The 11,745-nt window shown below is 37.7% G+C and overlaps 1 long non-coding RNA gene across 1 annotated transcript in view; it reads left to right on the top strand.

The window, feature by feature from the left end:
• The window catches only part of LOC121087349, a 66,363-nt gene that overhangs the window by 41,613 nt on the left and 13,005 nt on the right, over positions 1 to 11,745 (top strand). The window lies entirely within an intron of this gene.

Raw genomic sequence — 11,745 nt, 5'->3', positions numbered from 1 at the left:
GTTTTTTTCTTTAAGGTGGTTAAATGCAAATAACGAATTACTTGCTAAGAGCAAAACCAGGTGGTTGTGGACCGGCTGCTCATTATGTAAGTGCTCAGATTAGACCAAAGGCTCAGACAGCAAAGCTCTAGTAGATGCACTTGTTTAAAATTTTGTAACTGAGTTCTGATCTCATCATATCTTTGCTAACCCATTCAAAGCTTTAGGTGATAACACTCATTTCTGTTTGTGTACTTGGCTTTGCACAGCAACAGCTGTATGTCTGGTTTTGCTACTCTGTTTATAACCTCCGGCAAAGGGCTAATGTGAAGATCTTGGGACAGTTCTTCTTTCAGTCGCTTTTACAGTCCACCTAAAAAAGGTGATGTAGGAAAGAAACTTTCTGGACTGTTCCTGTCAAAGAGAATCTAGTGCCTTTTTAGCTTAATTTTCATAGCAAGGGACTCGCTGCATCCAATATGTCTATAAAATTCACTGTATTTACTTGGTATCTTTAATTTCATTTAAAATTACATGAAGAAAGTAAAAATGATCCTTTCCTTTTGCAATGCATCTTTTTAGGAGCAGACAAAAAACTTTTTTGGCAGTGTTCTGAGTGCTTTATTTTTAATGTAATGATAAGTCAAAGTAAAGTTTAGAATTGCAGGCCTAGATATCTGAAATACAATCATCCATCAAAAGCCCTCAGTGGGACAATTACAGCCCCCACATCCTCCCACAGCAAGCCATGATTATAGGAGAAGAATTCTTGAGGGCTGCAGCTGAGATTAGACAATGTGGAGTACTCTTACTTCAGCCTTCACAAAATCACCTGGTACAAGTCTCACTAATGAGATAGGTGAGATTAACTGAACGTGTGTGTTCTACATTAGTACTGACTTCACATATTTTTTCAATTTATTTCAGCATCTGTCTTAATGATGTTTGTTTAAATTGGGTAGATCTAGTTCTTATGTGGTTTTTAGGGTTTTTACAGAGCAAAACCAGCTTTAAATACTCCTGTATCAAATACAGTGCATGTCCAATACCTGCTCCTTACTGTCAGGTGCTGTCAGCATTGCTTTTCTACCTGACTCTTGTTTTTGTTCCATCCTTATGTTCTCCTTGCTTCTTGAAAGCTAAGACCCCTAGTGTCATCATTCCTTCCCAATGTTTTTAAGCAGTTTTTCCTTCCTACCTCTATTTCCACAATTCACTCTAGGATCTGATATCTGATTTTTCAGGCAATACACACCTTAGTGTGACTGACATGTATGTAAAGCAAGGGTTAATTAGGCCTAAGATGTTACTCTGGTTTAAACCAAGAGCATTGCGATTTGTTAATGCTCTGCACAGACTGCAGAGCCTTAAGGTGCCGGAAAAGATCCTCAGCAATAAATGATCAGGTCCAGAATCTTGCTGTGCTGTATCAGACCAGTCAAACTAGTGATGCTTCTGTGAGTTTCCTTTACAGGAAATGCTTCATGGGGAGCCTGAGCTCTGAATCAGATTTTTCTTTGTTGTTTTAGAAATTAATTGCAAAGGTGTGTATAAGAAGGTAGAATTACTAATGATGATAGAATCCTTCAGACACATGAATGAGAAGATGCAAGTACTTATTCATTTGTGTCTTAAAGTGCATCAGGTCAAAATTTAAGCTATAGATGTATTGCATGGGAAACCATATGGCCACATCCATGCTTGGAAAAACATTTGACTGAGCTGAACTGATTTCTCAGCAAGCTAGTCCTTGCTGACTGCAGGATTTTGGGGATTATAACAGCAATGTAGACAAGGCTGTCATGTCCTTCAGCATTTTTAGCATGATGTAGGTATGAGCACAGGTGGGCAATTAAACACTTCATGCTTCATTTCCCACTGGGTGTCAGTTATCATTTCACTCCTGTGATCGGAAATAAGTATCAACGACAATGGAGTACCCTCCTCTGTGTTTCATAGTCAAAGGGAAGCATAGCAACATCTGAAAATGAGGCTTGTTTTCTTTGCATCAGGGGTGCTTTGACACCTTTTTCCTAGCCCAAAGGTAAAGTACATCTAATCCTTGCTTATTGTCAAGGATTTTTCCTCAGAGCTGCGCTCTCACATCTCTGGTGATGTGGATAATACTTTTGTTGCTGCTGCTGTTCTGGAGAAACTAAGGGATAGAGAACAACATGTTGTCCTCTTTTGGAAGTGGATGCCTGAATGAACAGAGAAGTCTCTTCAGAGAGTAGTGAAAGGCAGCAAATGGTGCTGAGTAATATTGCCTTTGTTCACAGAAAAAGTACAGTAAGAAAAAAAATGTAGAACTGTAAATGCATTCTAGTACAATATGGAACAATCCTGATTTAAAAAAGAAGCAATAGGAGCAACTCCAGAAAAGATGTGAGATTTTGGGTGATTCTGCAGATTATTTTTTTTAATTATTTTTTTAACAGATAGTATGGGTGCACTTGTAGGGAGTTGGTTGTAATATAAAGTACTGCTTGTAGAGAATCATAGATCTTGTGTGTTCTGAGTCTAAGTTTTCATTTTTAAAGCACAATTATATGCAATAGCAGAGAGACTAATTTAACATGTACAGCACAGATAATTTCCATGCTGTGCTATAAAACAAAGGATAGTGAAATCCTGGTTTGCTGTGACATGGGTGCAGAACCTCCAGACTGACAATTTGGCTGCAAGAAGCTGATTTTTTTTTTGTTTAAATCATCAGCTCATTTTCATAAAGGTAGCCTGACATGGTTCAGGAATGTAAGAGCAAAGATGTTCTCCGCTGAAAAACGCATTCTCCTAGCTTGGTGTTACCCAATATGACTTAGCTCTTGTCTGGCAAAGTTCGGTGAGTAGAAGAAGGGAATAGGTCTTATTCTGAGATTTTTGAAAGGAGCTGATTTTTGTATTAGCTTTAGAGTTAATTTGTTTTTATTCCTGTCCCATAAAAGCTGCTTTTACATGGGAGCCTGAGGAGAGCTCGCTCCAGATGAAAGGAAGTGATGGAATGTATCTGAGAGAGCAGCCAATTTTGATGTCTTTTTCTTGCTGATGGTATGAGCAGTTAAATCTCTTAAAAAAGTGGTGCTGCTTTCTTCTTAGCCCTATCGGCTGTACAACGTGTCTCCATCCTTTGTGAATGTATCATACTTAATCATCTGCCAGAACCTGTTTCATTAAATTCTTTTAAGAACAAATCACTCTTCTATGAAGTTTGGAGGATCATGTGCAGCTTGGGTTTCCCCTGGTACTTTCAGGTTGCTTTTGATCGTCATCTTAGTATACTGGATTAGATTGCCTTTATGTGCTGCTTAGTGACACGAGGGCAGCCTCACGTGGCTGTTAGAACATTCATGTTTCATTACATATAGAAACATTTATTGCTGTTGAATAACCGGAGGGACCCACGGTGGTGGTTTTCCCCTTAAAATAATCACTGGGCTCTATGTGCTCGAGGTACATGGTCTTGTGTTTGGTTTAGTGATCTAAAATAGGAAACTTGGGGAGGAACATGTGCAAGTCAGTTTGTGAGGCATTAGCAAAATCCAGCTCATGCTGATGGGAATTATAAAACTGATAGTGTTGTGATTCCTAAGTATATTTCTAATGAATGTGGCATGCTCTCTGTTCACATTAGTAATATTTCTTACCCATCAAAACCTGTTGGCCCATGCTGAGTTCTGGACTGACACAGCTGACTGGTTCTGGTGCCTGATCTTGGTGGCTGGCACTAAAAAGCTCCTCTCAGTGAAACACTGGAATTTGTAGTCTGAATGCCTTCACTGGGTGACAGGCTGTGGGAAAGGAACATGCAGTTGAACGTTAACTTGAAATCGTTACCCTTTAGAGTATCTCAGTCTGCCTCCAGAAGACAATGCCACATTGTAAATGAAGCATGTTAGTTGCCATTCAGACCTTGTAAGGTGTAAGCAGAATGAATATTTTTCATCTTTTTGCCAGTTTAATTTGAAGCACTTTTTGAGTGAGGGCTGTGGGGGAAGAGTATGCACTTTGTGTGGAGTAAGGGTATCATTTGTTCAGTAATTTGATCATTTTATTAATCTAGGCATGTGCTTAGATGCACTTACCATTCCAGTATTCAGATGCAGAAACCTTACAGCAGCAGGGGAGGTATTAATATTGTTTAATATCTTTTATTCCTTAAATTCATAGGCTTACACACTTTTCATAGTTGAACTTCTCTGTTTTACAGTTGTCCACCTTGACTTGTCTTGAATAAGAAAGCAATGTAGTTGCAAAGAGATGTTATTAACTATCTTTAAATGGACCAAAAAGCCAAATCATCCAGACAGCAGTTACACTCCATGTTTGATAACGCTTCACGCCACCAAGGGCTCCTTAGCTGTTTCTGGCATCTGAAGCTCCAAGAGCCTGAAGTGTTACTTCATAAAGGATTTTGACAAACTGTCTTGGATAGGGAACCAACAGGGTACACCTGAATATCTGTGGTGTTACCTTTATTGGCTAGAGTTGCACAGGTGTTGCTCATGATCAAACAATTGAAGCTTCTTGAAGTTATTAGCAGGTACCCACACAGAAGGATCTGCACTGACTTAGGCTATCTACTGTTGCAGTCAATTGCTGTGTCTGCAGCGATCACCCTGCTTCCCAGCCAGCTGAGGCTGAGGAAAGCTACAGTGAATGAATAACCCCCTGCCTTGGCTCTTGGTTGTTACCATTTGCCATTTCATGTGAATGTACAATCTGTATTACTAGTACAATGACTTGACAAAGCGTTCCCTGCTTTGTACTGTAGGTGATCAACAAAATCAAGGGCACCATGCATCAGTTAGCAGGGAGCTCAATGAGAAGGGTGGGAAAAGCAACAAACAGCTCTTTTTTTTTTTTTTTTTTTTTTTTTTTACTTCTTGCCCTTCTTTCTCATCTTTGTTTTTACTGTTTTTTTCTTGTTCTGTTTTCCAGGAATGTATTTTCTTTTGCACTTTGCAGATATAATTTCTTGGTAATAGTTTTTCCTGCTTTAACTCCATTCACAGTAATTTCAGCACAGTAAAACAACAGAATGTGTATTTTATTAAAACTTGAAACTTTGTTTACAGAGGTGATAATTTCTGGTAGTTAACACACAACATTGAGTGGGAGTTTGCCTCAGTACCATGGCCAATTATCACTTCTGATAAGCTTACTCTGTTTTGCTTCATATCTCCACCACCTGTAATTTCAAAGAATATTTCATGATATATATTGTCAGAACATTCTTCTGGGAGGAGAAAGAGCTAAACAGTTTCAACAGTGTTGGACAACAGGTTTGAATTTTTAAGTAGAAAATGTATTATATCTGCTTAGTTTTTTTGCTAGTTTTCTCAGCATCAAAAAGTGTTTATCACTTAGCTCTTTCAGGGAGCTCATTGCTATTTATTATTCACATTTGTAATTCTTCAGAGGTTGCAGACTTAAGGGACAAGATCGTTCTAACTTTTTTTTTAATGGTCATTTGTTCCAATTTCATTCTCTTCTAGTCATCTCCCGCCCCCCCCCGGTCCCCAATAATTTTTGTTATGCAATCAAAACTCTATCTCATCCATGTGCTAACATTCAGACTGGCTGATCTGAGACAAACAGTCTACTAGTTGTTTTTTATCAGCAGCTGCATTTGTAACATGATCCCAGTTGCCCTTTTAATAAGATGTGAAAAGCTATTTACACCTAATCTACTTAGCTAATTTTCATACTTTTCACTTTGTATCAAGGGATATGACTTTGCTGTTGTAGTACTGTCTGCCTTTTAGCTATGTATCTAAATTCTTTCAGACTATGCTGTCACTTCACGTTTACAACCGTCATCTATTGCCTGCAAGCCTTAGTCTCTTTGCTTTCTTTCCTTTTCACATTTCAAGTATGTAATGATTTATTTTATTTTGCTTGATATTATTTGTGAGAAATAATCTCATATCTTGTGATATGAGATTATCTTGCAGGATCTCAGCTTGCTTTTCACACAAATGGATTTCAATAGTTCTTCCCATTTCGTATTATCAACTGTAATTCTTAATATTTAAATGTCTCCTTCAAACCTAACACTCTACATAATTATACTTTATATCTCTCTTTACTTTTGCAAGGGATTGAGCAAGTGTATGAACACTTATTTAGGTTTTCATTACTTTGGTCTTATGGTAGTAACAAATTGTCTCTATCAGAAGTCATCATCGTGAAGAGGTTGCAAAGGTAAAACCAGAATGAATTTCTGTACATGTAATTACATGTTGAAGAGCATTCATGCACAATTCGAAGAGTGTATATACAGAAAAGTCTGTAATTGTTAGTGGGTTTTCAGCTTTATGGTGGATTTATTTTGGTGATTTCACTCTCTCTGCCAAAGATAAAGTATACTTCATTTGTGTTGGAGAAAGGGTTTATTATCTTCAGTGCTGTAGCTGTGATCAATAGTGGTCATTTAAAATCTGTATGTCAAAGGAATCTTAATTAGGCCCCATGTGATAAGGTCAAGTTGACTGTCAGGGTGCTGTGTAACTGAAGAAATTATTCTCTCCGACGCTTCAATTTGTCATTCATTACAGCTATGTAATTCCAAGTTGCAAAGATGAGAAGTCATGCAGAAAATCTGTGACAGAATTTTTAGACTGCTTCTAAAGCCTTGCACACTGAAGTTCTATAAATCTTACTAAATTAATGAGTAAAGGGAATTTCATGGAGTATTAATGATAACAAAATGACATTATCATTCTTTTATGTTTTTATGCGAGGCACTTACACAGAGTGAATGAGAATATGTAATAGGAAGACTTAATTGATTAAAACCTCTGTGCAGTAAGCTTCGGTTTGAGCTGCATGCCATTAAATACTGAACTCTTGATTGCTGTTCAACAAAATCAATACAGAAGTCTGTAGTGAATCTTGTGCCTGCAGCAGTAATACAGTTTGACAGTAAAAGTCAATGCCCAGTCCCAAAGCCTAGCATTTAATAGTATCCGTGGTTTATGTCTTGATTCTTATAGTCCTTAAGGATATCTTAAGGTTAATTTTCTACCTCTGTCTGGATCCAGGGAGGTCAGTGACTTAGAGAAACATGTTTTTTTTTCTGCTTGTTCTGTATTGTGTATGGGTCACTGCAACTAGAATTCATAACTGTTGCTTATAAAAATGCTGCTTGAGGCATTAACCCAAACACATCTCAAGACAAAAGTACCATTACCCAGGTAGTGAATGGGCAAAGTGGTCCTTTCACAGAATCAAGCACGGTATTCCATGGTTTAATTTTTTAAAAATCAGTCTTCTGACAGTAACAACCACAAGGTGTTTGTTGGTTTTTTAAGTCTGTAATAACTTCATTGATTTTTTTAAAATTTTATTTATATTTGTATATATTTTCATATAACTGACTTACTTTGGTCAGCTTTCATATATCTTGTAGAAATACCAGGACTGGAGGTTGGTTACAAGTATATCCTGTGTTGTCTTAAACTATTTAACACCAATGTACAAAGTATGTGAGAATTTTACTAATTCATAATTTAGTAAATGGGCATTTTATAATTTGCTTAAAATAAAATTGTATCTTATATTCATCAATCAGGGAAGTTACAAGAGCTATGTGCCCTTTCATTTCAGCAACTATTATTTCCTTTTGCAAAACAATCCCATGCATATTTATGAATGTTTTATAGGTTAGAAGTGTAACTCAGTCCTCAGTATTTCACAGCGAGTCTCCAAAGTTTTTGCTGTTAAATAGTTTATTTTTGCATATGTATACAGTACACTTTTCCATTTATAATGGAAAATAAGGCACTTAAAATGCAGATGAGTGCTTGAATTCACAGGTCTTGAACTCCACTGGGAATCAAGCCTGGTGCCTTGACTCACAGCTATCTCTCTAACCAGTAAGTAGTATTTCCTCCTGAATGGTGAACTAATAAACCCAAAGTGAAATGACATTTACAAACCTAAAAAACAGTCCATTTTCAAGTTGCAGCAGAAGTCTTATACTCATTTGGTAAGTTGCAGAGCATGCTGAGAAAAAATAAGAGGAGGCGGGGGGAGAAATTTCTATGTCCATACACGGTAAAGAATTTCTGAGAATTGTTTTGGAATTACTGCTGAATCACTCTCAAAATGCTTGGGAGAGACCTCTGAAAAATGCACAGTGATGTGAAGCAAATTAGCTGCAAATATCTGTCCTGCCACCAAAAGGTATGTCTTTAAAAAAGACAATAATAAATGCATATAATTTTCTCACTCTAAATTTTACAGAGCAGTTGCAATTTTTATTGAGAGATAGAAAGGTAAGGTTAGAGAAGCAGTCTAGATGTTTACCTAGGGTTTATTTAATTGTAAAACCCGCAAATGCTATGTCTGGTAGTGTGCATGGGTAATACCATGCAAAATTACATCCTTGTGCTGCTTTTGTTTTGATGCACTCTTAAGCCATGACAGTATAGCTATGGCTGGTGAAAGTATACCCCACACATGCACAGCTTATTTTGTATATTTACAGTAGAAAAAGAAATATTTCTGATGATGCGACTTATTTTGGTTGTTCCAGGCATGATAAAGTGGGACAAAATTTTGAAAGTGATACTTGTGTTTTTATTAAGCCAGCTTGTTTCTCTTTGTTAATCCAAGAGAATATAATACCTCTCCCATAAACTCCTGCTTTGCTTATTCACAGATTAACCTAAACAGCAAAGGAATGCTCTTGCCTGAATCATCGGTCTCTTCAGAATCTGTCTGCATCGTCTGTTACAGCAAACCCCATGACACACACACAAGCCTACAATGATGTAACTGTGGCAAGTGGTACCTACTTCTGTGTTCATGTCTTAATCCAACCAACTGGTACACAGTAATTCCCAGACATAACTGGATTATCAACACAGTCAACCTTCTATCCAGTCACAGTTTAAAATTAATCACATTACAAGACCATAGTAAAGGCACTTAGATGTTGTAGTAGAGGCACTTAAAACACTCTTAGTTAAACAGTTTGATTAATTGGAACATCTTTGAAAAGACACTGATGGCTGTGGTCTGAGATTCTGTTTAATCAATAGAGTGCCAGTCATGCTGAAGGACTCGTATTGTTGCCACCCACCAGCTTCTGTTTAGAAAAGAACTATAAATTTTACAATTTTCAGCAGATCCATAGTAGTGGCATTATGATAAAAATGCAGTTTCTGAAGAAAAGAAATTTTCTGAACCTAGAGCTGCACTTTCATCTGGGATTCTTCCAACTAGAAATGAGAGGTCATCCGAGAGGAAAATGAGTTTAACTGGTACCTACTTACATTTTCAGGCTGCTGGCTTGGCTACCATCTAATATGTCAAGTTCAGACAAGAGTTACCTCATCTTTAAGAATTGCCCCAGAACAGTACCTTTATATATGCTACCATACGGTGCTGAATGTCAGCAGAGGTCAATACAGTCTCCAGATTGGCTTTGCAGTGATATTGCACATACTGAGAACACAATGCATGTGTTCCCGTACAAGCAAAATATAATCTAGTAACCTTACAATAGTCAAATTGATAGTTCAGGTTTACCAAATTTTCCATGTATTTGAAGCCTCTGCAGGTACTGAAAAAACAGCTCAATAACTGCGTAACTGAAAAGTTATGATGCCTACTGATTTAACACTGTTAATGAAAGGCCTTCCTGAAGCTTTTCCAGGAATTGCGTCCCAGTAATGGATGCCTTCAGCTCTTAAGATCTGCTGTATCCACAACACTTAACTCTTACAGAGTAATGGGTATTTTTTGCTTTGTCAATGTGACAATAGTGACATTAAAGCAAACTTAGAGGGTTTTTGGTGAAGACTTCAAATAGCAGGAGCCTAACTGTTCTCTCAACAAATTCAACATAGTATGTCACTTGATTAGTATCAGTTTAATGTTTTTAAAGTTGAAGTTCACAACTATTATCAGGGTGAACACGATTGCTTGGGTGGCTGGGCAAAGTTTGAGACAGTATGTGGGGCTGCAGTTTTAACTTTTTAAAGAACTTTGTATTTTTGTTAATTGCATAAGTTACTAGAACATGCTTCAGTCCATATATACTACAACTTCTGGGTACTTTAGCTTAAAAACCTACAGACATGCTAATTTTAAACTCCCATTTTAGAAGTGTAGATTTAATTGTGAATTGACTTCTTTACTAAGTAGTGAGCCTTTATTAACTTGGATTCACTAATGCTAGATCCTGGCCAAGCTGCAAGTGATGAGATGCAGATCCTTGCAGAGTGCCTGATGGCTGATAAAATATTTGTGGGAGGTTTGTTTTTCTAGACATGGGTAAGTTTGTGTCTGTACCAGCAACATTACTGGTATCGGTATCTGCTCAGAAGCCTGCCTGAAGTAATTTGCTCTTAGAAAGGCTAGAATAGCTTTTATTCCATTGTGAGCAGTTACAGCGGGCTTTTCTGCAGCTCTCAGGTCTGAGAACACCTCAGGGAAGGGGCCACTAGTTCTGATAACTAAATGTAAAATTAAAACCTTGTGGATTCCACCTCTGAAATATGTGGTGGCTCATGAAAATACTCTGTGTACAAGGAATGGAGCTGAGCATACTAATGACTGTCTCTTTGGTTTGCCTCACCAGATGTGGACATCTTCTGTGTGGAACAGCCAGCCTGTGTGGTTAGCTGTAGGAGTGAACAGCACTGAACAGCAGTGCGCACCTGAATGTGACTCGGCTTGTGGCAGTAGCTACTGATGCCCCATCACTAATGAAAACATATTGCTATTAACAGAGATGTGATAGAAGTGCAGGAAGGAGTGCTAGAAAAGTACCGTCGGCATGCAAAAAAAGCTTTTTAATCTACTGTCATCACACCTGAAGAATTTGATGAAAATAGAGGCAGAAAGCCAGCAAGATAAAAATCAGCACTTCCTGCGCATTGTTCGTTCTGTTACAGTTGTCTTTTACCACACATTATTATCAAATACTTAATAAGTGTTAAATTAATTTTAGGGTAACTTCTGAGAAATTATTTTACAGAATTAGCAGCTGGAAGAATGTGCTGCCTGTTAATTATTTACATTATCTATCCCAGAATAACAGCTCGCAAGCAACAGAGTCTAGAACAAAGTTCAGTACTCAGATAAATGCCATGGTTATATAGGTATAGAAGCATAGTATGTAATCTCTTAAAGCCAGTGCCTTCAGAAGTGATTAAATAATACATGATGTAGGGATGATTTAGAGTACATCCTGTATTGCTATGTCTTAAGTAAATGGGAAGTACTTCTCTCCGTGCAGGTGTACACAAGATCTCTAATGCTTACAGTTTTGTAATGTGACAGAAAGGAGCTAAAGAGTCACTGCATGGGTAGTGAGTAAAAAAATCAGTCAGTCAAGACAGCTGTCATCCTGGAAATGTGACTGTCCTGGCTGATTTTGAGAAGAATAATATAAAAATACTAACTGTGAAATCTCCGTTGGTGTGCTGATACGTGCAGATTTGTCCCCCATTTCTTCAACAGTGTATGAACATGAATTGCTAAGTAACAGCATCCTCATTCCGGGTAGTGGGAATATGACTTACTACCAGAACTGCTTTTAGTTCTGGACTTGTGATTGCTGTTTTGCTGAGAAGGCAAAACAGTAAACTAAAACTATATATTTTTGTCCTTTCAGTGTCTAACCCTTTTCAGTCTGTTTCCCAGGGTGCCAGGTTTCAGTCTTCCCAATTTCCTCTTGATGCCTTCAGAACGTGTGTTCCCATGGGAGTATTGTGAGAAGTTCTACATGTGCTCACCCTTTGCTTGGGGACG

This window comes from Falco naumanni, chromosome 4 (genome assembly GCF_017639655.2).
Source record: "Falco naumanni isolate bFalNau1 chromosome 4, bFalNau1.pat, whole genome shotgun sequence".
Taxonomy (NCBI): Eukaryota; Metazoa; Chordata; class Aves; order Falconiformes; family Falconidae; genus Falco; species Falco naumanni.
The sequence above is the reverse complement of the archived record's forward strand: the minus strand, read 5'-3'. Positions and strand labels throughout refer to the sequence as shown.